This window comes from Gadus chalcogrammus, chromosome 6, assembly GCF_026213295.1.
Source record: "Gadus chalcogrammus isolate NIFS_2021 chromosome 6, NIFS_Gcha_1.0, whole genome shotgun sequence".
In the NCBI taxonomy this organism is placed as follows: Eukaryota; Metazoa; Chordata; class Actinopteri; order Gadiformes; family Gadidae; genus Gadus; species Gadus chalcogrammus.
This window is the reverse complement of record NC_079417.1, coordinates 2,631,848-2,657,074: the sequence shown is the minus strand read 5'-3', so window position 1 is coordinate 2,657,074 and position 25,227 is coordinate 2,631,848. Positions and strand designations below refer to the sequence as shown.

The following is a 25,227-nucleotide window of genomic DNA, read 5'->3' as shown; positions in this document are numbered from 1 at the left end:
AATCTGAAATCATCAAACGTGTGGAAGTCCTTTTGGTCTTATAAGAAGGAATGGAATTACTGACAAAAGCTTCGCTATTTTTTAAATTATGTAGGACAGCGATGAAGTCTATAAATAAACCAATAGGCTAAATGTAGTTCTAAGCAGTGTGTTACACTGGTGGTTAGTGAGGTCCCCCCTTCACTGTAAAGCGTATTTTGGGTGTCTAGAAAAGCGCTATATAAATGAAATCCATTACTTTGACTATTATTAAATTGATCAATGTGTCTTCAATTTTTTACCCACGCCATAAATAAATAAATATGAAAACCTATGATTCCATGGTCCCTTTACCAAATAACTATTTGAAAGTATGGCTCTTTTATAGAAGGCTTATTTTAATAAATATAAATTGAATGCGTTAACGTTCAACAAATATTAACTGTATCTATCAGATTGATTCATATCTCATCAAATCGCACAGGATCGTTAGAACATTGAATCGAATCGCATCTAATCGTTCCATATCAACATGTATCGTCCCTGAATCGTATCGTAACACATGTATCTAGATACGTATTGGATTGTCCTATAAAGGACAGATGCACACCCCTACTAACTAACAATATAACCTTTTTAAAAATACTAGGATATAGTTTCTCAACTCCAACACAATAAAAGATTGCCTTATTCTGGCCTTGCTGTCTTCAACTTACATTTCAACCAAGTTCTCCTTTTCTTGTTGACGCCAACTACAGCAGCACCAACAGCGATCGCTGGGAAGCCTATAATCCACCAGAGCGCTGCAGACGGAGACATAAGACGACCGGCCACCATGAGCGTGGATCTGATGTTCATGAGCTCAGTGTCAACAAGTTCATCCCGTAGTCTGGCCCTGATTGATTGGACCAACGCACGCTTTAACAATCGATGCATGTTTCTCAGGAGGTAGAGCGGGTCGGCTGGTAACTGAAAGGTTGCTAGTTCGATCCCCGGCCCCTCCTAGCCGAGTGTCCAGGTGTCCCTGAGCGAGACGCCTCACCCTGACTGCTCCCGACGAGCTGGCTGTCGCCTGGCTGACACCGCTGTCAGTGTGTGAATGCGTGTATGAATGGTTGAATGTTAGGCAATGTTGTACAGCGAGCGAACACTGGTTAAAAAAGCGCTATATAAAAGCAGTTAATTGACCATTTACCATTTAAAAAAGCCTAATACCCATAATTTACAGAAAAACAGACCCCGGTGTCGCTCATAAAACGAATTAGGTGTCTGCTCCGCATGAACCAGGGAACAGGTTGCAGACCCATCTTTACTAGGGGATACCACTACTACTACTACGACTACTACTACGACTCCTTCTGTGTAAAGGGTCTGTTACGTGTGTGGTTGTTTTCCTGTGTCTCCCCTCCCCCCGTTCTCTGTAGCTCTCACACCATTGGCTGTTCCTTCACCATCATCCAACCCCCTGTCCGATCTGGGAGCTGTCTGTTGGCCAATCAGTGTCATCAGGCCTTGATAACTTGCACCTGTTTGTCTCCATTGTAACACGCCATTGTCTGCCTGTTTGTTGGCTGTGTCATGCCGTTGCCTTTGTTTTTGAGATGCCATAGGGGTTTAGGTGAATAGGTAAGATACCCTTGGGTGTACACTACCATCACGTAGTTTTACTCTCTTATCACATCAGGTTAGAAGCGGGGCCACCCTCTGTATGTATTAGCTAGGTTGTATGTGTGCACTAGTTAGTTGTCACTTTATCTTGTTTTCTTTGATTCGTCTCCGCTTATAGTTCCCTATTCCCCTTGGCGGAACGCTCGCCAAATAAATACACTTATGTACCTAGTTTGCTGTTGTGCCCTGTTTTGTTGTTCTCCCAGTCAGTCTAACAGTAACATGTGTTATGGTTCCCCTACTCCCCCCCCCCCCTAGACGTAGCAAGCTAACATCCTGGAGCCGTAACAGGGTCACTTAAGAGTCTTAGGCCCCGTTTACACGAAGGGAAAACGCAGATATTTCCACGCGGTTTGGCCTCTCATTTACACGAAAACGCTGTTTTTGTCACAGAAAACGATGATTTCTAAAAACTCCGGCCAAAGTGAAGATTTCTGAAAACGCCGGTTATGCGTTGTTGTGTCAACGGGTAGAAACGGGTTTTTAGGTTCTGAAGCGTCACATTATGCGCCAGGAAATGCTTAACGTCATATGAGCACCCTATGTTTACAGTTTGTTTGTTACAGGAAGACCCTTGTGTTATTCGTTGTTGTTGATTCTGAGGATTCTGATTGGCTTGCATGGCTTTATCCTTCTCCCTACACTGCCGCCCATAGGTTTGACATAGTTATAATGTCCCAACGGCGTATTTATGCGTTTTGATGTAAACGACAACTTTTTCGAAAACGATGTGTGCATAATGTTATTTTTGAAAACGGAGGGGGGGAAATATTTGTTTCTATAAATATCCTGCTACGTATAAACGTGGCCTTACTGTGTTGATCCGATGCAGTAAGACGCGTTTGATAAAACCATGTGCTAAAAGACCAAACAGCAGATAGATCGATAGGACTAGAGGGTTTGTGCTCCGTGAACGTCCCCATGGGACACTCTGAGCACAAACTGCCCCCCCGGTCGCTGGAGCACGGGGAGACCTGCTGATCTCCTGACAAACACACACACCGATGTAATTTCCAACAAATTACACTCAAATGATCTCACCCCTGCACCTCTAATGTGGTCGCAGTTTTATTGAATGTTGCTGCAGTCATCCATTCAGTTTTGACAGGCCTTCAGGGCAGGAGGGTTTGCCCAGCAGTCCATCCCTCTTTGGATTGGTGCCCCCTGGAGTGGGCAGGGCTTCGCAGAGGAGGGCGGCCACAGAAATAAACACACACACACACACACACACACACACACACACACACACACACACACACACACACAGAGAGAGAGGGTTGAGTCGTCGGTGCCTCCAGGCTAGGTAGCCTAGCTGGTGACCGATCACTGTACACACTGTGTGTGGGGGAGGCTGAATGAAGCCACAGCCAAAGAGGTGTACCCGACAACCGGAGTCTTTCCAAGAATGGACTACCAGCCAACTTTGAGATGTACATTAATATGCTTTTGGAAATTTTTTATTTAAAGTTATTTTGAAGGTGTGTAGGGACTTTTGAATCTTGTGATCTATCACTTTTAATTCTTCTTATTCAAGTCTCAAAGTTAGTTCTTAAAACGCACTTCAGAAAATAAATATACTCTCCCTGGTTTTGATACAGGCTTCAAATTAAATTAAGCTTTAATTTGACTTTAACTCGATGCAGGTAACTGCCATATATGGTCCGGGGAAGTTTCACACCGGCAACGTGATTCCATTGCGAGCTCACAAATTTGATTCTCAGGAAGTGGACACGTGACGGGCTTCACACACCTGTGTCTCCTACGGCCTCACCTGTGCAGACGTCGACCAATGTCACACTCACGAGAGGTCCATTAAAGACAAACCGACACTAAGCTGATGGCTGCTTTAGAAAGATATCCTAATAACCGCTCTGAATAACTCTCAGAACGGACCTCAAACAGAAAACCTAATCACAATCCTAACGTTTAATAAATATTAATAAACGCCAATGTTGGTCACAGACTTCCCAATAAAGCACAAAAGGCGAGGAGGTCTTGGGACAAACGCCGGCGGGCCTTGGGAAGAAATGTAGAAAATTAAAACAATTTAGTGGAACTCTTCACTGTTTTCACGCAGTGCTTCTCGTTATTCGTTTGAAGGATCGAAGACATTTTTATTTTTTTTAAAGTAAGGTAAAAATTAGCGGAGATCTGGAGTCATGGTGTGATCCAGATGCCTCGGACACCAGCCTTCCGAGTTGCACTTGTGACGCTGTCATTTCCAGCACTTATAGCGCTTTTAAAGCATTCCCGTCTGTCTTCTATGTATATATTATTTTAATCTGAAGAAAGCTGGGAAATTTCCCCACTTCCAACTCGGAAGGCTGGCGTCCAACGCATCAGGATCACACTATTAGAGTACAGCCTTCCACTCTGACCCAAACCCCGCCATTGGCCATGGACTCATTAAACTACATTAAACTGAATTAAAACAACACTAAATTAAACCAATCCACCCAATCATGCTGACGATAGCGAGTAGTAGGCCACTCACCTTAGAAATTATGCCTTTACTCATGGTTTATAGTCCAGTGGATTCGACCGCATAAGTCCACTTGACTCGAGGGCGGATGGCTCTCCAATGAAGACCTCGGTGAGAGAGGGGGTGTATGAGGTCAAATGGAGAGAGAGGGAGAGTTAGCAGTGTTCCCCCGCCCCCGCCGGGAGTGTTCCCCCGCCCCCTAGTATCAGGTTACATTCAGCATCAATTTCCCCGCGAACCCTGGTGATGCCGACCCTAGTCCCAACACATACATTACCAGTAACTTGTCTTCGGCATGCTGCAGGTAGATGGGACCTCCAGAAGACCCATTCTGAGGCTCGTCAGGGGCCGCAAACGAAAAACGCTTATCCACCAAATCAAAAAACACGTCAGACCAAGAACATCCATCCTGACTGATGAATGGCTTGCTTACAAAGGGCAGCTTTATAACTTTGGTTTTGGACAGTATTCTGTCTGCCATAAAATGAACTTTGTCGACCAAGGCAGTGGTGCTCATACCCAACATATTGAGCCCGCATGGCAGAAATACAAAGTAGAAATACAGCGTCATAGCGGTAATCGGACTCCTGAGTCCCTGAAGATTCACCTCAAAATGATTGAGTGGCACAACTGGTTAGGTGCCCGCCATAATGATGGCGTCTTGGGCAGACTTTTTCATGATGTGAAAAAACAGCTTAGGTCAAAGTGTCAGGGTTGTTAGGTTGAAGTAGCTCAGAGGAAGTATCTTTTGATTCAAGTAGCACCTTTTGACTGAAGCTGTAGTGTTTTCTACGACAGCAGAGCATTGATTTAATATTCGGACTCGGTAAACACATTAAGTCCGGGGCAATCGGACCCCTTCGAAGGCATAAGAAAAACGATATAAAAATAGCTTTCATTCACCCTATTGATCTTGTTTTCTGTTAGAGGTTGTTTATGATCAGAGGGAAAATTCCAAAAAAAATTCAGAAACATTGCATGAGACACTCATTTTTATATCTCTTCGCCTGTTTCCAAATCATTTTGGCCACCACTGTATACATTTTTAGTTTTGTGTCTTAATGTAAATAAAATAGACTGTCTTGACTTATATTGCTTTGTTTAGGTATTTTCCTCATGTAATACCCACATGCTTCATGTTACATTCATGAAGTTGCGACTACTGTACACTGTTGTGTGTGTAATTAAGTGTAATAACATTTACTGAAAAGTCCAAAATGTTTCACTTTGAGGTAAAGGGAATAATTCATGACAGTATAATAAAGGTCTCATGACAGTCAATTTCAAAATTAGCCAGAGTAGTAACTCTTTATGACATATTATTGAAATGTCCAAATTGTTTCACTTTACTTCAGGCCAACAGAATCATTCATGAGCCTGTTATAAATAATAATAATAATAATAATAATACATTTTATTTAGGGGCGCCTTTCAAGACACCCAAGGTCACCTTACAGAGCATATAGCAAAACAGAATAACACTCAAAAGAAAGGGGGGGACCTCACTAACCACCACCAATATGTAGCACCCACTTGGGTGATGCACGGCAACCAATCGGTGCCAGAACGCTCACTACACACCAGCTTGGGGTGGAGAGTTAGGGATGAGGTGGAGAATGAGGAAAATTCCCAGTAACATTCCGTCCAAGAAACATAGAAGACAGTGTGGGGAGACAGGACGGAGAGACTGTCAGGCGCTTGTTCACGAAGAACCATGCGGCCCGCATTATATAAGAAAGTTTCAAAGCTAAGACAAGAGGGAACGAGGGGGAAAAAAAAATTGTCAAAACCCCAAACTATGCTCCTATAAAGGGGGCACATTGTAGGGATTAGCAAAAAAAAAACACCTCAACACATAAGCATCACATCAAAAACATCACAAACGCATATGGGAGGGGGGAAGGGAGTTGGGGAGGGGAGGTGTCACAACTCAGACACCGGGAGGCGGACGCAGCCGACAGGCGCATCACATCGCTCACGGCATACTGTGCTGCAACGGGGGCAGGGAAGGGGGGAGGGAGTCCAGTAGGCGGTGAGTCCAGGGGGTGTGTGTGTAATCAGTCTTGTGTGCGTGTGTGTGTGAGCTCAGGGACTCCATCTTCAATGGACCCAACAGTGTCTCTCCCGTCTGATAGCTGGTGACGAGGACACGACCGTCGCCGTGGAGACGACCTCGAAGAGTTCCGACCAGAGATAAAGTTCACAGGAGGTGGGGGGTGGACTTTGTGGGGGGAAGGGTGGCAGGGCATCCGTCTGCATAACAACCAGGGAGAGGAGAGATATCAGCCTTCCAAGGCCAAAGTGGGGGAGCCGAATGAAGATAACGATTGCTTTGGGTCAGGCCGACTGCAATTTTTGCCAACCTTAGAGTCTCTCTGGTGCTCTCTGTAGTCTTCCATTTCCAGAATCCAAAAACCAAAAAGCCAAAATAGCCGAAAAATTCGTGGTCCGTTTAAACCCGGTCCAACTTCACCACAATGGTATCCAATTTGCGATTTAGTTCGCCCGACGCATGAGTCTGTGTGTCGGCCATCCGGCACAATCCAGCAATGTTGGATTGCAATCCAATAATGACGGGCAGCTTTTCAAAAGCCGGATATGCTGCCATCACCTTACTAACTTTGAGATAGAACAGGAACCCGCAACCTCCGAACAGCAGGAATCCTGCTATCATCAACCCAATTATGTAGACGTCTTCAACATCCTCGACGGAAAGTATGGCGAGACACAAGGGCCTCCACTCCTTCCAGGAGTCCATCATGTATCCCGCTGCGAACGATCCGTCAGGGCAGGCGGGCTCTCCTTGGCCCTGTTTTCTCGTCGAGAAAATTTGATCAATAGCGTTGAGAGACCAACCGATAAAATCCATAATTTAGGCTTCGGGTAGAATGCAGAGAAGAGGCAGCACAGAACAGAGACAGAGACAGAGACAGAGACAGAGACAGAGACAGAGACAGAGACAGAGACAGAGACAGAGACAGAGAGCAGGGGAAAGATAAGGGCCGGGAGCGGCAGAGGGAGCAGAGAGAGAAGGCATTAGAGAGTGTAATAACGCTTCATGACATGTTATTGAAATGTCCAAATTGTTTCACTTTACTTGAGGCAAACATAATCATTCATGACATTATAATAAAGGTCTCATGACAGTCAATGTCAAAACCTTCCGCATGTGACAGTTAAATGTAATCTTACCACATAAATCGAAATAGTTTCTTTACATTTGATTATTAAGCCTACTATGCCTTTTTATGACAGGTCATGTTGTTGGTTAATGTCAAGTCGACATAACCAAGAAATTGACATGATATTTTGTCTTCGTTAATGTCAGTTTGTCATAACAAAGACATGGACAAGTTATTTTGTTTTGGCTTATGTCAGGTTGTCATAACAAAGACATAGACAAGTTATTTTGTCTCAGCTTATGTCAGGTTGTCATAAAAAAGACATCTCATACAATGTCAATGTTGCATTAAACGTGACATAATTGACCGAATGACACTTTATGACAACAGTCATAACTATTCATAATGTTCATGACAGGTGTCGTGTCATGGTTATAACAGTGTAAGGACAGTCTTATGACAGTCTTAAGGTACGAACACACCAAACGCGTACCCGCGTAAGATTTATGCGCGTAACGCAGCTAAAATGTTGCTTGACCATTTTGTGTCAAATATGGTCCTATGTACGCAGCTACGCGCCTGTGGCTGCGCTGGATTTAGGAGTCCGAGGAAGGAAACCCAAACGCCGCCGTGTTTGGGTGCATGATAGAGCTTGGATCGGGTTAGATTAAATAATCTCGGATAAAAATAACAATAATCGGGTTAAATAACTTCACATGGTGTGTCTGGTGTGTTTCCAGCATTCGTAGTGTTGATCAGCAGAGAAATAGTCCGCCAAGACGTTGAGGTTGCTTAGCAACCAGAGACTCTGTCCATGCAAGTGAACGGAGCTTTCACTCTTCGTCATAACTATCAAACCAAACATCCTTCACATTCACCGAGCGAACATTATGAAAGTAAAATGCACATTTCTCGCTAAAAATGTTTCCATAAACGCATTTAATGGCGTAACTATATTACTATTTCCACCCAGAATAAAGAAAGATGTCGGCCGTATGCTTCTGTGCAAGCGTCACTACTCTCTGCCAGTGACGTCGGGTCAAGCTCCACGCTGATTGGCTATCGCGGCTAAGCATCACGCGTATGAGCTTTGAAAGTTACATTTTTTGAACTCCTCGCGTACGCGCGTATATGTACGTGCGTATATATACGCAGCTCATACGCCGCTAACGCGGGTAAAATGTTGCTTTAGCGCATGTAACGCATGTACGCAGCTCATACGCGTGTAAACCAATGGTTCCCTATGGAAAAATTGCCGATTTTATACGCGTCTATACGCGGGGTACGCGTTTGGTGTGTTCGTACCTTTATGCATGCACCTTCAAATAAAGTGTTACCAAAATAATAACTTGTTTCGTATCATAAAATCGTATTGATTAGAGACTGGACCACCGAATCTAGCAATGGTCTAATGTGTCAATACTGCCTCCTAACAAGGTTCCTTAAAGGTTTTCACGAACTCTGTCCCGCTTGGAATATTTTTTTTTGAGCCTGGCTTTATAACAAGATCGGATTTTGTATGTTTGAAATTAGAGCATATTTAATGAGATAGGGCCTAATTTGCATATGTAAACATTAAAGTACAAAAAACATGCAATAGATTAGTAATCAACATCAGTAATCAACTGATAAAGTTTCATGGTTATATCTATTTATTATTTTTTTTACCCTATTCACCTTTAGTGTCTCGCCTTTATTGCCTATTTATGCTAATTATGCAAATTCGCCAAAGTGCAACTTTTAGCAACTTCTAGCAAAAGTCGAATTCCATCCACTAGGTCTAGAAATGAAATTTTTGCAAAAAACTTTAAGGTTCTCAAAATTCCTAGGTTTACTATTGGGCCTATGGAGATTACGACTAGACTATATCTCCTGACGTCAGGGTAGCCCGGGTGTTCAGTCCATTTGTAAACACACTTTGAACCGGCCTACAATCATAGCGTTAGTTTACAACTTAACAGTTGTTTCACAACATTGCTTTATCTTTCCTACATAACGCGGAAGACAAACATGAAGACTAGTAGGTTGCCACCGCGTGACCCTGAGAACCTTTTGACTTCATGTCACAAGTACCGTATTGGTCCGAATATAAGACGACCCTGATTATAAGACGACCCCCGTTTTTCAACACAAACATTTAGAAAAAAAGATTTGCAGACCACATTTGCAGAACAAAGAACTTCATTTATTTTCTTAATAACAATATTAAAAGCACAGTGAATTAAACACTTGTTGTTTTAATGACAATAATAATAATGCCAGTAAAGGCCACGGCACTTTCAAGGCAAAATATGTACAGTATGATTCAAAATGAATATCAAGCAATAATCAAGCAACATTGTGAATATTTTTAAATAACAGAGAAAATACAGGCCACATATTTAACTAAACTTAACTAAAATTCGCCAAATTTCTCCTCCGATGTCTCTATCCCTCACACACGTCCTCTGCCCCGCTGTGTTCGCTCTCACTGTCATCGCTCCCCAGCTGCTCCGCTTCCAGCTGCTCCTCCCAAAGCGCATTTTCTCTGACGTATTCGAAAACTCTCCGGTTAACCTCACTGAAACGACCACTTTAAGGACCACGGTAGGATTTGCGCTGACTGTTGGCATCTTTGAGACGTTGTTTTGGTGCTCGCCATGTTCTTACGTTAAACTCCGTGACCCCGAACTTCTTGGCAGCTTGGCAGTTGACTCTGCCTTATTGACGACCATTATTAAAAAATTGGCATTATAGCTCCTCCGCTGTTGTTGATTGACCTGACCCACTTTTGATCCACTTGTCTCTAAATGCCAGACTTTAAACGCCGGTAACGGTCTGGTTGTTAAGGACGCTGGACTACTTCTTCCTGGAACCAATTCCTGGCGCCACCTGCGGCCGCGAATGTGTATTGACATTTAAATGGAGAGGCGACGAAGAGAAACTGCGCTCTGAATACTAGACCCCGAATATAAGACGACTCGACTTTTTCGGACCTATTTTGAGGGGTAAAAAGGCCGTCTTATATTCGGACCAATACGGTAAGTAAACGTTTTATGTTCACCACTGTTCAGATATATTACAGAAAAGTGGTGGACACAAGAAAAAGAGAATCCCTACCACCCAGGGTTTGTTCCCATGGACTTGGTCCTCTTGGAATTTCTCCCTCACCGCATTTATCCAGTTGGACCTTTGTTTTATATTTCTTAAGGAGTTGCAGAAAAGCCCAAGAAAGTCCACAAGCAAGACCCCCCAGGTCTGATTCACTCATCGCCTTTGCCCGAATGAGGTGGATTTGGAATCACTCTTTCATAGTGACCTTTAGCGATGGCCTTTTCAATAATTGAGTCTGCCGTCCGGTTCTGACTGAAGTCCCTGAGCTTTCGCAGGAGGTGGTGGAGTTTGGCTTCTTGGCCTTGCTTTTCCAGCCACACGACCAGCAGCTCAAAGACGCGGTCCTCGGAGTTTGCGTCGTTGATTGTTCTGTCGCTCAGATCCAATTCCCGGAAGAATCTCTTGTGAACTCTGGAATCCATGTAATAGTGAAAATACTCAAAGCAGCGCTTTAGAGACTTCTCACCTGAACACAGAAGGGGAAAATGTTGGATGTTTTCAATACCCAGTATAAAATACAGCTGGATGTATTCAGTACCCAGGATTAAGTACAAATGGAATATATTCAGTATCCAGTATCAAGTACAACTGGTTGTATTCAGGACCCAGTATAAAGTACAGCTGGATGCATTCACTACCCGGTTTAAAGTATAGCTGGATGTATTCAGTACCCAGTATAAAGTATGGCTGGTTGTATTTAGAATCCAGAAAAAATAAAGATCTTACCATGTAAAGGAACAAGCAGTGAATCGTCATCATTCTAGAAAAAAAGACAAGGTAAACACAAATCAGAACAGTCCTTGTTGCTTGTCCCGTGCTCACATAGCCAGTTTCTCCCCTATTCAGAGTGACTAGCAGTCACCAGTCACCCTCTGTAGTCAATTGTTCAGAGTTCAGCTAGACTCTGGATATTGTATGTTCTAAGTTCTTGCACTTAAAAATAGTACTTAGCCTTGTGTAGCTAGCATCTTATCTTAATTATCTTTTTTGTGTACGGGGAATGGGTTAACCTAGCAATTTTAAGTGCTTGGCACTTGGTTCTATGAACATCCTTAACGTACTGACAGCAAAAAAAATTTAAGAGAAGAGTCTAGGAGGTTCACATCAGCAGATGTCAACTGAATTCATGACTTTAGGCGGACCCCACACAGATTCCCACATAAAACCATTGATGCAGTCACAGCCTTAGAGACCCATGTGGGCCGTTTGAAGCAGATGTATATTTTTGGTCACAGTCTTTACCATAAATTAAAATTATTCTCCTGCTTCGGACCATGCACAAGCCACATAAAAATGTCATACCTGCAATAAATGACCCTCCTCCAAATACACAACATTTGATTCGAAGCACAGATCACGTGTGCCTTAGGCCATGTGGTAGTATGAGGGTTGGTAGGTAATGGGTGAAAATACATTGTGTTGAAGAGGGGGAAAGATCAGCCAACAATCAGCCCCTTGTCACCAGGCTACGTCGGTTTTAATCAATTGGAAGTGAAGTGTAGAGGAAGGATAGGATCAATGGCGACGTACTCACCCTTGCAGAAGGCGGGCTGGGGCTCCGGCCCGCTGGGGTCTGTGGAGGGGGCATCGAAGTGCACGGATTGGTGTGTTCGAACGTGAGGCTGGTCTCTGAGCTGCTGCTTCCCAGACCAGGGTCATCTTCATTGTGGAATCCATGGCCTGTGGCATCCTAGCAAGGACGAGCAAGACGCAGCCTTGTCAGTCTTCGAGTGCAGCCAACCAATCACAGGCCTCGTCTCATCATTCGATGAGAGCAGCCACCAATCACAGGCCTCGTCTCATCATTCGATGAGAGCAGCCACCAATCACAGGCCTCCTCTCATTAGTCTATGAGGGCAGCCACCAATCACAGGCCTCCTCTCATCAGTCTCTGAGAGCAGCCACCAACCAGAGGCCTCCTCTCATCAGTCTATGAGAGCAGCCACCAATCACAGGCCTCCTTTCACAAGTGGTACAGTTATATTTTACTGCCTTTGCCCCTCTGGAATTTGACAGAGGCTGTCCAAACGAATGGGGGGGTTGACCTCATCTTCGTATGCATTAAAAATAACAAATACACCACAGTGCCATTGTGGAGAACCTGACCAGTCAGCGAGTGACCAATTGCAAATCACGGTAAGAGTATGATATCACACTCAACAGAGAATGCCCCCCTGGAATGAATTGTAACTTTCTAACTTTGGTAAGATTAACTGGAAAATGTTTAAGCCTCCTCGTCTTCATTCCAATCCTTTCTGGAAACCCCCTAGGTGTTAATGTATTTAAGAGAATCTTGGGCCTTAAACGATTAACAAGAAAGGGTGTGTCTGATGACTCACCTGCCGAAAAGGACCAGGTAACAGGCTGGGCCGGCCTGGGGAGAGAGGGAGAGACAGAGGACACTTGTTTTACCGCTTGACAAGCACTTGTTCTGGGCATGTTTCTGTTCACTTAAAGTATGTAGGGATAAAGGTATTTGTGTTTTAGTTAGGCCTGTCACGATAACAAATTTTTCTGGGCGATTTATTGCCCCAGAAATTATTGCGATAAGTGATAATATTGCAGTTTTTCATCTAATATAATGATAATGGCATACAAATGCAAATACACCCTTTAGAAGATCAATAAACAATAAGGCCGTGTTCACATCTAGCGTTTTTTGTAATAGGGAAAAGTTGAGCCGACCGTAAAAAAAACCGCTGAGAGCGTTTTTTCTATCGCCTAGCAACGAACCCATTCTAGACCCGACGTTACTCGCCTACTACGTATCCAGGCTAGAGCCCATTAGACAGGTCGTAGATCTCGACATGTTCTGTAATTAAAACTATTAATCGCTCCACCGGCACATTCCCAAGTGATTTGTCTGCCATTGTTTCTTGCTTTGACAGTTGAGAGTTTCCTTTGTGACGAAGTGTCAATGTTTCGCTTGTGATTGGACAGTTGCCAAAAAGACGCCTGACGTCGGCCGCTTTCTTCCTGGAAGTTGAACTATTTTCAACGCTCCGTGTGGCAGAAAGAATCGCTGGGAGAGGCGTTTAAAGAAACAGCCGTGGCTTTTTCCAGAAACGCTCTGCTCCATAGGAATATAATGTAAAACAAGCGCTGGCAGATTTAAAAAAAAATAAAACGCTAGATTTAAAAAAAACGCCAGGGCTCCGCCTCCCACACAGACCATGCAACAAGTGACTGACACGTGATGAGGGGGTTAACTCGTTATGCCCTGTAATTATGAGCCCGAGCCCGATTTCAGCCCGACATTTGTTACTTAGGCCTACTCTGCTAAATATATATAATATATATAAATATATATAGTGCATAGAACGCCGGTCATTATCGGGAAAATAAGCCCAGACAGGGCTCTGAAGGGGCTTATTTTCGATAATGACCGGCGCCTTCTATACATTATCCCGCTTACACGGCTACTTGCCAAAACGAAAAAATAACTTCACATGGTGTGTCTTTTTACAATTTATTCGTTAGCAGCATTCGTAGTGTTGATTAACAGAGAAATAGCCTGCCAACGACATTGACGTTGCTTAGCAAACGAAGACGCTGGGGTTGACAAGTTACCGGACTACCATCTATGCAAGTGAACGGAGCGTTCCACGGCATTGAGAAGACCCGTGTTATAAAGGCCTATAATATTTCTGTTTATGGCATAGATTTCTTCTCAGATTAGGCCAATAAAGCAATCATTTTAAATGTGCGAATGGAAATTATTGCGGCCGGCAAAAGATTGTCGCTCGTTTCAATTTACCACGCAATTAATAGATTTATTGCTTATCGCCACAGGCCTAGTTGTAGTATTGCAGTGTAGTAGTAGGTAATGTCGCCAATAGGTCAACATGCTGGTGATCAGGGCTTTAAAGGTGATTTGGTTTGCTAAATCTCCAGTGCAATACATTACTCCTGACAGTAAAAATTACATTTGTGTTACACAATTTCTATATATATATAATATATATATAATATATATATATGACCATCTTTCCACATACTAGAAACTCTATCAGGCAAACAGAACTGACAAAGTTAAATGAAGAGATGTAGACACACACACACACACACACACACACACACACACACACACACACACACACACACACACACACACACACACACACACACACACACACACACACACACACACGTCAATCTAGATCTGAGTGTGTGTTCACCTGCTGCTCCAATATCAAAACAAGGGAAGATGTTGTCAGTGAAAGTGTGTTGATGGGAACCCAGAACCTCAGTGTACTTAGTCAACCTCTCTGGGTTGTTAGGAACCTTCTGTTTTGCATCAATTTCTCTCACGCTGGTCAGATCATCAGACAGAGAGAGTCGGCGTGAGGCAGTGCTTGGGTCCAGAATAACAGGGCTGAAGGTGGTTCTCTGCCCCATCTTCTCCCAGACTCTGGGGGCCAGGTTTCTCAGGTGTTTGGCCTCGTCCAGCAGCGCTCCAGGAAGCAGCTGGGGATCAGAACCAGAGAGCAGGGTTCTGGCGCTGGTCCGGGAGCGCGTGGAAGCACTGAGGAACGACAGGCCGTCTTTCTGCAGGTCTGCTTCTAGGGCCGAGAGACTCTTTGAGACAGACGAGATCTGTTCCTGAAGGGTCTTCCTCTCCCGGAGGATCCTCTTCCTCTTCTTCTCCTCTTCCTCTCTCAGGGCTGCCACTCTGGCCTCCTCTTCCTCTCTCAGGAACCGGTAAAGCTGGTCAAACTCTGCTCTGATCCGCCTCTCAGTTTCCAGCTGCTGTCTCTTGAGGCGAGGAACCATGGCCTCATACGTCTTCTCCAGCTCCTGGTGCCTCCTCCTCCTTTCCTGTAGAGCCGTGAGGTCTGGTCTCAGCTGCTGCTTCAGCTCCTGGACTTGTTCTTCTAGAGGAACAACCATGTGACCCTTGTGGTGAGGCAACTCACACACATGACACACAGCTCTCTGCTCGTCCTTACAGAACCACTTGATATCCTTTAAGTGTTCAGTGCAGACAACCTGGGCCTCATCAGAGGGGGCAGACCTCTGTTTTCCAGTGTAGGAGTCCGCGAGCTCCTTGATGGAAAAGTTAACGTATATATCCTTTGAGGATTTTCTCTTACAGACGGGACAGTTCTTGTTCTCAGCTTGGGCCCAGAAGTCCTGGAGACATCTGGAACAGAAGCTGTGGTGACAGCCCAGAGACACCGGGTCCTTGAAGATCTCATTGCACACGTTGCAAGTCAGATAATGTTTGAAAAGAGTGTTTTCTTCAGACATTTTAGCGGAAGTCCCTCCGGATGCCTTACTTAGTTCTGAACACTTTGTTAATAAACTCCAGAGGTGGTCTGTACACTATAGATTCAGGAGGTCTAGAAAAGAGATAAATATATCAGCATAACTCGACATTCGACAACAATAACTCTAACACCAATAAAAATATTAAAGGTCCCATTGGCATGCTACTCTATGGATGCTTTAATATAGGTATTAGAGCATCCATCCAGCATTATTGGGCCCCTAACACAGTATTTGAAGATGTTCCCGAAATTCAGCCGTGGTGCAGAATAACAGCCACTACGAGCCAGTCGCACATTGAGCTTTCCCCAAACTCGCCGTTTCGGTGTCTGTAGCTTTAATGCAAATGAGAAGGAGAGAGGCGGGTCAAGGAGGAGGGTGGGGGTGTGGCCCTGAGCAGCTTGCAGCCACGGTACCATGCACTCTGTTTACAGTGGATGTATCGCAATAGCGAGGCGCACACAGCCTTTGGCCGTGTCCTGTCAATATTCTAGAACACTCCTGGTGCTCGTCGGGATTCCTGGAGCTCTATACCTCAATAATATCATATTATAAATAGATATCTATATCATATAATATATATTATCACAGCCAAAAAGTGTGTGTGCCCCCAGACGATATTATGAATCTCAAACGACTGCGTCAGGTTCTCCGACGTCTCTGGTTCTTCCACTTCCACATCAATCTGAAGTAGACTGAACCGCGACATGGATTGGAAAGGGAATGTTGCCCGCGATTGTCTTACGCCAGAGCCCCGCTGTCAAGGCAGTGGCACCACCACCTCGGAAGTGGGCAGTGGTGCCTCGCGGCGGTGGTGCCTCGGGTAGCGGGGCTCCGGCGGGAGACAATCGCGGGCAACAATCCCTTTCTCCTACATGTCGCGGTTCATGTACTTCAGGAAGTCAAAGTTCCTTTCCCCAAATTCCTTCTCAACCATGGCTGAGATAACCCCCACTTCAGTCTCGTTGTGGAAATACCAGAGACTTCAGAGAACCGACGTGTTATGTGCCATAACACCAACAGCAGAATGGTTATCCATATAATAAAGAAGTGTACAACACTTGCGTTACAGTTAGGGATGCAAACAATTAATCGATTATCGATTAATTGTCGATAAGAGATTACTCGATTAAAATAAATTACTTGCAATTAATCGCATTTTAACCTGTAATTCCCCAACCATCCACGTGAGGGCGCGCTTGACGCCAGACGTACTTGACGCACACGCGGGAACACAAGCGGGATCACAAGCGAAGCAGAACAAGACAAACGAAAAGCGGGACACTACTAGCTGTGTTCGAAATCGTTCCTTATCATGGATGTAGTGCACTAAATAGGGTGCACGCCATTTTCTAGGGTGTTCGAATTCTCAGTGGTCCTCTATATAGGGCTCTATATAGTGGACTTAAAATAGGGTACATACGATGTTCCCTACATGTTACTCCCGTATACCACAATGCAATGCGGTTGTATTTTTCCAGGGGAGAAGAAGCCGAATAACCGCGAAAACGAATACATTTAATGATGGAGTCTCCGGCTTTCGTTTAGAAATGTCAACAATTTATTTGGGATTTAACAAAGAATATTTAACATTCAAAATTAATTAAACAAGGAAATGTAACATTCAACATCAATACAACCTCCAGATTTCGTCGTGAGTGCCCGGTTTGTTAACTTGATGTGGGCGCATCTGTCTGCGTCACACAAATACCCGGCGTATTTACTGACGCAAATTACGTTTAGAAATGTTCAGTGTAGTGTCCGAATTCTCGTTCCCTATTCCCTATATAGTGCACTATATCATGTACACTATATAGGGAATAGGGAACGAGTGGATAGGGAACGATTTCGAACACAGCTAGTGACACGATGAAGAGGGCAAAACGGACTGCAGTATGGAGCCACTTTAAGTTGGTTAATGACGACAAAGACGCCAAATGCACAATATGTGGAAGTATTTTGACAAATGTACTTATTGTAAGTCGCTTTGGATAAAAACGTCTCCTAAATGCCCTAAATGTATTTTAAAGTACAACAACTAAACGACTTCGTTGAATTACCACCTAAATGTGTCACATTCAGAAGGAAATTCAGCTTCTCAGAAGAATTGCCGCTTGTCAATTAATCGATCATCGATCGATAAGATGAAACAACTATCGATTAATGAATTACTCGATAATTTGCATCCCTAGTTACAGTGTGTGTCATCACACACAAACACATTTTGCGCTCGCATGGTTGTAGTTCATTGTCTCACTGGCGAGCCAAATTCTCTGGGCGGGCAAGGCAGAGAAACGGGAGATAACCTGGCCCCTTATGATGACATATGGGCCCACAGTCTTAGCTACTGGGGGACAATAGGAAGGCTAGGGGAACTCATATTAATGTTAGAAAACCTCATAAAGTGAGATTTTCATGCCATGGGATCTTTAAATACGTTTCCTTATTAATGGACACTGTCCACAAACATCTCTTGGCTCTAAGCATGTGCAAGATGGCGCCGTACTATTGTGACTCTGTGTTGCTCTTCGTTTGTTTCGTTTATATACTGTTTTGTGTACTTCTGGAATCATGCAATGGGCTTATTCGGTATGACATAGCCGAACTCATTCTCATCGAACAACCTGCCGGACTCACATTCTCTCGTTTCTCGATTTACCACCTTATTTCCCTCGAGGATGACCCCCTACCACCTTATTTCCCTCGAGGATGACCGAGGGGTAACCGGCTCTAGTCAGAGTCCCAACCGGTTAGTCTGACCGCAACACCATAATTCTTGTTCCTACAGACAGAGACTTAAGACAACTAAGCCAATGACTAAGTGGGTCAAGAGGAGCTCTCATGGAGCTATAGATATGTTACAAGACTGTTTTGACATCACTGACTGGGATGTTTTTAAACCTGAGAATCAGGACGATATAGACACTTTCACTGACTGCATAATGTCCTACATCTGTTTCTGCAAGTCTGTGTGCATCCCCACCAAGACTGTTACCATCTACAGCAACAACAAGCCTTGGTCTAACAAGGAAGATAAGCGCCTTTTTAAGGAGAAAATGTACGCTTTCAAATGTCGGGACAAAGAGCAATACATACTTCTCAAATACAAACTCCGGAAGGCAGTTAATACAGCTAAAGCCAACTACAGAGTCAAACTTGAAAACAAACTCCAAGATCACAACATTAAGGGTGTCTGGCAAGACCTACAGGCGATAACTGACTCTACATGACAAAACATCACGTTCTTGACTGTGACGACTCCCTGCCAGAGTGGCTTGATTACTTTTTCTGCCGTTTTAAGAACAATGGTGCCCAGACAAGTGCTCTCCCTCACCCGCTGTGGGATGGGTACTCTCCCTTTTCCATCCCAGAGCATGAAGTCCGTAGACCTCTACGGCCTCAGAACATCAAAAAAGCAGCAGGGCCTGATGGTGTGACACCAGCTACACGAAAAGAGTTGTGCAGACCAGCTTGCTCCCATACTCAATTAAATCAACTGGTCTCTTAACACGACGGTACCTACATATTTTAAATCAGCTATGATCATTCCAGGGCCCAAGAAAAGTAACATTGAATCCAGTGTTAAATGGATTTGGGAGGTTTTGTATGATAACGAGTTGGAATGTTCGTTTTGGAGCACAAAAAACGAATATAGACGTATTCTTCAGTTGGCTGTTTTTAGCCGATTCTAACAAAACGCTATGAACTTGGAACGATATGGGCCTGTGTTATGGTAAAAACTAAACGGCTATTTTAAACCACTTAAAAGGCTAAAAGTAGCCTGACACTTCTTTGGTGGTATTATAAGGGTCTTAACATATAAAACGAGAGATTGATAACTTTGTAAGTGTACAGATTGTTTATTAAAAAGGATTTTTTTTACAAACAATACCATCAGTAGATCACCCGTCGACGCCATCTTGCTTTAAGACTCGATAGGTAGATTGACAAACACAGCGATTGTGATATCTGTCAGCAACATATACTACCAAAGAAATGTCGGGCTACTTCTAGCCTTTTAAGTGGTTTAAAAATAAAATAGCAATTTAGTTTTTACCATAACAAATGCCCCCATTGTTCCAAGTTTATAGCGTTCTGGTAGAATCGGCTAAAAACAGCCAGCTTAAGAATGCGTCTATACAAGCTTTTTTGCTCCCGAATGACCATTCCAACTCGTTATCATACTAAACACATCCCAGATCCATTTTACACCGGATTTGTCCGTTAATGATATAGGCCTGTTGCACTTACTTCTGTTGTTATGAAGGTCCTTGAGCGCCTAGTCTGTAGGTACTTGACGCACATCACGCTACACCCTCTCCAATTTGCCTACAAGGCATATAGGGGAGTGGACGATGCAGTTTCACTTTGCACACATTTCATTCTACAACATCTGAACACTAAGTCCCACCTATGCCCGTGTACTTTTCATTGATTTTAGCTCATCTTTTAATACCATCATTCCTGTTTAACTGTACAACTTTCTCCTGGCCGCAGGAGTTAATGCTCTACTTTGTCAGTGGATCTTAAACTTCCTGTCCTGCAGAAAACAGTGTGTGAAAATCCTGAATAATGTGTCATCACCCAGGGTTCTGAACACTGGCTCCCAACAAGGGTGTGTCTTGTCACCTCTACTATTTTCTCTTAACACTAACAATTTTACATCAAATTCTGCATCGGTCAAAATGCCAAAGTTTGCAGATGACACCACTGTCATAGGCCTCATATCTGATGGGGAGGAATCTACCTACCGGAGTGAGGTTGAACAGCTGGTGCAGTGGTGTGAAGAAAATAACCTAATCTTCAATACAACCAAAACCAAAGAACTCATAGTTGACTATAGGAAAAAGGCAGACCAGCACCTTCCCATAGCCATTAATGGCCAGGTTGTGGAGTGGGTCTCCTCCTCCCATTTCCTAGGCACCACTATCCACCAGTCCCTATCAGGGAACCCAGTGGTATAGTCTACGTCAGGGGTGCCCAACCTTTTTTGACCCAAGATCTACTTTTCAAGTAGCCAACCTCCCGAGATCTACCAGCAAACCTACCTTGAAGTCCGTGAACCTACGGACTTCAATGGGGGTTTCATTCCGTCTGCGCACGGCACCTTCTCAACGATAATCAATAATCTTCCTCCCACTCAGGGTGAAAATGGTAGGTCTTAGCTTGTTTCCCCTCAGCCATGCCAACGTTTAGGAGTGTGTAACTACTGTTGACGGCTTTCAACTGCTGTTAACAGCACATGCGCTACCGCGCGTATATGCTACCGCGCAAATTTAATTTCATTAAAAAAAAATAAAAAAATTTTTTTTTTTTTTTCTTCACCCCTTCGCGATCGACTTGGGATCTGTCGGCGATCTACTGGTAGACCGCGATCGACTGGTTGGGCACCCCTGGTCTACGTGATACACAGCTATGCGCCGTATACTAGTGTTGCAACGGTTCACGGGTTTCCCGTGATCCGTACGGATCAACCATCACGGTTCGGGACGCAAGTGATCCGTGGATCGGCTGATAAAAAGAAGTTGTGCGTTGACGTGATCAGCGCATGTTTGGAGGACAATTCCGGTATTAATAACATCATCAAGTATCGTAGCGAAATACAGTTTCTGTTGTGTTTTATTTGGTGTTCCGTAAATCCCATTGAAACGTAAACCGGAACCGGAACCGGACGTGTTTAGGTTTGGTTGTAGTCTTTTCGCTCGGTTCGCCGTATCAACCCTATGGTATCAACAGTAGGGCTAGAACCGAGTGAAAAGACTACAGACCAACCCCCCTTGCAATGAGCAATGAGTCTCCCAACCGAAATCAATGGATTTACAAAATGCCAAATAAAACACCACAGAAACTGTATTTCGCTACCAAACTAAAAAAAAGAAGATAAGGATGTCTGCATTGCCTGGGGAGAGTGTAGACTCTAAACTCTCCCCAGGCAATGCAGACATCCTGAATTGTAAATCCAGGGTTAGGGATTATTTACTATCCTATCCATGTTAAAAAGAAGAAGGAATAATGCCTCAGATTGCAATTTTTTTAAATATTGACCATGCTTAAAGGAAGCAGGATTATTACCTAATTTTTTATTGAAAGTCACATTTGTCTTGTTATCTTTATTGTTGTTGTTGATCCGAAAATGATCCGACCCGTGACTCAAAAACCGTGACCTGATCCGAACCGTGAGCTTTGTGATCCGTTGCACCCCTACCGTAAACCCACTAGGAACGCACCCGGATTTGCGTATACCCACTTAAAAATGTGCACGGATACGTATCAATCGTCTTGTAACAGATCTTTCACTTCTGTGTTTATTTTTCGTAAATGCCGGTTGGGTATAACTGCAATGAAATACTTTTAGCAGGGGAAGTTATCTCCTACATTCACCATTCATAAAATTCCCCCTGTGCGCTCGCGCTCTGCCCTGTCTCTGTTACGAAGCGCGAAGCTGCCCCTGCATCTCTCCATGTTAGTTGGCGGGCCGAGCCCCTCCTTCTCGCGCTGCGATAAGCAACCCACACAGATTGAAAGTTAAACGCGCAAAACAATTGGCATAACAGTTAAAACAACTGGATAAAACGATAAAAAACACTTAAAGAGTCCCCGGTTATATGCTACAATAACATTCAACGTTACAATATGAAAAGCAAACTACACTATTTCAGTGTTTTAGTTAGTTTTAAGCCTGGCCCAAAATCTACTGCTGACGCTTAAATTGACCCTGCAGCAGCAGATGCCACTACCAGAGCTACGGAGACTAGCAAAGACACAACAGAAAAGTGTCTGTGTGTGTGTGTGTGTGCGTGTGCGTCGGTGTGTGCGTGTGTGTGTGCAGTCCTCCCATATTAATGTATAAACCACATAACAAGTAGTCAACAGAAGACAATGTTTTAATCCCACTGTATATCTCCTTGTTACTTTTAGATGAGAACCCCTGGCCAGCCTTTCAGACTGGGTGTCAGGCTAGGGAATTTAAAAAAGGCATCCTCGGTTAGAGTGGAGGGAAAAAAAGTTAGGTAAATATCAGCCAACATGCAGTTGGTATACACAATTGAAGTTCATAAAGTTAATCACTATGCAAATGAGAGTATAGCTAATTCATGGTCATTTTTAAGGTGCAATAATTTCACACTCAGAGCTCAAATTAGAGCAATTGAAAGAGTGAAACATTAGTCTCCTGTCATCTCCTTCTCATGCACTGGTTAGCCATGGTTGTAAACAGTTCATTAAATTATTTTGAGTGGATTTTGTCCTTGTTTAGCATGTGCTATTGCTACTATAGATATACAAAGGACAACTTGTCATTTTGTGTTCAATTTGTTCATACTGTTATTAAAACTGATAAACCTACTCAGCTTTCCATGATTGTTGATAATCGTTATACTCTTAAATCCGCGGGTTGTAGACCCCTGCGTTGGTGAGTGTGGTGCGACACCCCATAAGCGCCACACACGTACACGTACGGGACGGGTTTGTACGAGGCTGGGAGGGAATCCTCACAGTATACCCACTACAATAAAATAGACTACACCACGGGCCGTGTGGGCTGTTTGAAGCAGATTCTTGGCCTCATTCTTTACCATCAATGAGCCCCTCTTCAAAACCATTATTCTCCTGCTTCAATGAACCCCATTAGGCATCTACAGCAAAAATGTTTAGGCAACGGACCATGCTCAAGCCACAACCGTGTAGCACATAAGAATTTCATACAGTCATGCAATAGATGACCCTCTTCCAAATACACAAGATTAGATTCGAAACTCGAAGCTCCTCTCATCATTCTATGAGAGCAGCCTCCAATCACAGGCCTCGTCTCTTCATTTGATGAGAGCAGTCACCAATCACAGGCCTCCTCTCATTAGTCTATTTGAGCAGCCACCAACCACAGGCCTCCTCTCATCACTCTATGAGAGCAGCCACCAATCACAGGCCTCCTCTCATTAGTCTATGAGAGCAGCTACCCATCACAGGCCTCCTTTCACAAGTGGTTCACTCATGGTTATATTTTACTGCCTTGGCCCCTCTGGAATTCGACAGTGGCTGTCCAAACGAATGTAGTAGGGGTGGCCCAGGGGGGGGGGTTCACAGCATCTTCAGAATCAAGTATGCATTAAAAATAACAGATACACCACAGGGACATTTTGGAGAGCCTGTCCAGACAGCGAGTGACAAATTGCAAAATCACGGTAACAAAGAATACACCCATGGAATAAATTGTAACTTTCTAACTTTGGTAAGGTTAACTGGAAAGTGTTTACGCCTTCTCGTCTTCATTCCAATCCTTTCTGGAAAACCCCTAGGTGTTAATGTATTGAAGAGAATCTTGTCGGGACTCAAACGATTAATAAGAAAGGGTGTGTCTGATGACTCACCTGCTGAGAAGGGCCAGGTAACAGGCTGAGCCGGCCTGGGGAGGGAGGGAAAGCCATCCTCCACTCTCTCCCACTCTCTTAATGTGTTGCCTGTTGTTGTGGTGTTGTTTATTTTTTCCCTTTTGGTGATTGTCTGTACTGTCTGTATGCATTCCTTTCTTATTTGTAAAGCGTCTTTGAGTATTTAGAAAAGCGCTATAAAAAACGGATCAATTATTATTATCATTATTATTATTATTATTATTATTATTATTATTATTATTATTATTATTATTACTATTATTATTTTCCTTTGGACAATAAAGCCTATCAACTTGTAACTCTGACTGGACACCCCTGTGTTCTCACCGACCCCCCATTGGTCTCAAGCCAACACTAGACGTACCCAAACCTCCTCTTCAACTAGGCCTACCAACCATAACGATTTTGAAATCGTGAAAACTTGAAACTTATTCCAATTGTTACCTTATATTGTAATATTACCCAGAATACTAAGGTTATATGCGTTCTGTGTTCATATATCCGGGACCCAGAGTAGGCCTACTAAAGTTAGTAAACATATTTAATGTGTATGCACGGTCTTCTTCTCTAACTTTATCTAAACTGAATACACATTAGCTGGCCCGGAATATGAGGCTATAAATTATACCAATGGCATAACTTTACTCACTTTGGTTCATGTGTGGCTCATCGGTCCACTGACAAAACAGTTCTTACTGCCAAAGATCCCTCTTGGCTTTCCAACTGAATCGATGCACCGATTCAAAGGTTGCGAATGGGTTGAGTGAAGCTTTAGCCTGATATCAAGACAGCATTGTCAACTAATTCATCCCGTTTCGATACGGATCCATAAAATGAAACTTAGAATTGGGCGAATCCGTGTGTGCGTTTGCGTGTATTTACGCGCGCGCCCTGCATCTCTGAAGCAGGTAAAGGCGCGTTCACGGTCCTGGTGACAACGAGACGGCTCGCCAGGGATGACGCTCATGTGACCGAAAACGGTGAAACGATTTTCAGTGAACCAGCGGATCTGAAATCATCAATCGTGTGGAAGTCCTTTTGGTCTTATTGGAAGGAAGGGATTAATGACAAAAGCTTCGCTATTTTTTAAATTGTGTAGGACAGCGATGAAGTCTATAAATAAACCAATAGGCTAAATGCAGTTCTAAGGTGTGCTACACCGTGGTGGTTAGTGAGGTCCCCCCTGCACTGTAAAGCTGTGTATTTTGGGTGTCTAGAAAAGCGCTAC

General features: G+C 43.8%; 1 protein-coding gene across 1 annotated transcript in view; it reads right to left on the bottom strand.

Annotated features, from left to right (window-relative positions):
- LOC130384483 (NACHT, LRR and PYD domains-containing protein 12-like) overlaps window positions 1-25,227 on the bottom strand; it is an 82,908-nt gene that overhangs the window by 16,563 nt on the left and 41,118 nt on the right. The window lies entirely within an intron of this gene.